At 34.8% G+C, this 928-nt stretch overlaps 1 non-coding gene across 1 annotated transcript; it reads left to right on the top strand.

The window, feature by feature from the left end:
• Positions 1-511: 511 nt before the first annotated feature.
• Positions 512-614, top strand: LOC121100021. The gene has a single exon (XR_005831767.1). It is a non-coding gene; the product is annotated as a U6 spliceosomal RNA (small nuclear RNA).
• The last annotated feature ends 314 nt before the right edge of the window (positions 615-928 follow it).

Raw genomic sequence — 928 nt, 5'->3', positions numbered from 1 at the left:
ATAAATAGATGATAGATGATAGATAGATGATAGACATTTTCCTTTTTACCTTTGCCATCATTTAGAAGATAGATTAGATTAGATTTAGAAATCTAATTAGATTTCCCATCATTTAGAAGATAGTTAAACCCATTCTAGTAAGAGCCAGTTTTACCTTTGATCTCATTAATAAATGTTTAGGTCAAACCAGCAACTGCTTCAAATCCATTCCTCAGTTCTATCCTATAGGTGTTGAAATTGAAAAGAAAAAGTGATTAAAATATCACTTTATCTATGCAGTGACATATTCCCAGTTATAGGAACTACTGACCAGTTTTATCCATTTCTAACACATGCATAAGTTTTCAATTCTTTGACATTGCCGCACAAGAAAATATCACTGATAAGGATTTGACCTGAGACCTACTCAATAATATGATAGTTTACTTGTCCCTGAATGGATCTTCTTCCATTAAAGAAAAATACCAACGGATGAGAGCTGAGATGGCAAATTCTGAAACAAGACTGTCATGCTCGCTTCAGCAGCACATACTAAAATTGAAATGATACAGAGAAGATTAGCCTGGTGCCTGCACAAGGATGACACACTAAAGCAAGACCTTTGCGTTGAATCTCCAGGCTCCAGTGTACTGCCCGGGCATTCTTAGACAGGTTAAGTAACTGCCTGTGGTTGAGTTGCCTCATCTCTAAATGTTGGTGCTAAGAGTCCCTGCCTCATAGGATTTTTACAAGGAGTAAGTGATTTAATATATATGAAGATTTTAAAACTGTGCCTAACCTTTAGTAGCACTGTATAAGAATTAACTCTTTTTGAAAATATTTTTAATATTTTTTTCATCACTTGAAGAATAAATGTATCATCCTTGTATAGAACTATGATTTGTTCATTGTGTGTTTGTTACGGGTACCACAGTAAGTAACCGCAAGC

Source organism: Ursus maritimus, unplaced genomic scaffold (genome assembly GCF_017311325.1).
Source record: "Ursus maritimus isolate PB19 unplaced genomic scaffold, ASM1731132v1 scaffold_1, whole genome shotgun sequence".
Lineage (NCBI taxonomy): Eukaryota > Metazoa > Chordata > Mammalia > Carnivora > Ursidae > Ursus > Ursus maritimus.
This window is presented reverse-complemented; position numbering and strand designations above follow the sequence as displayed.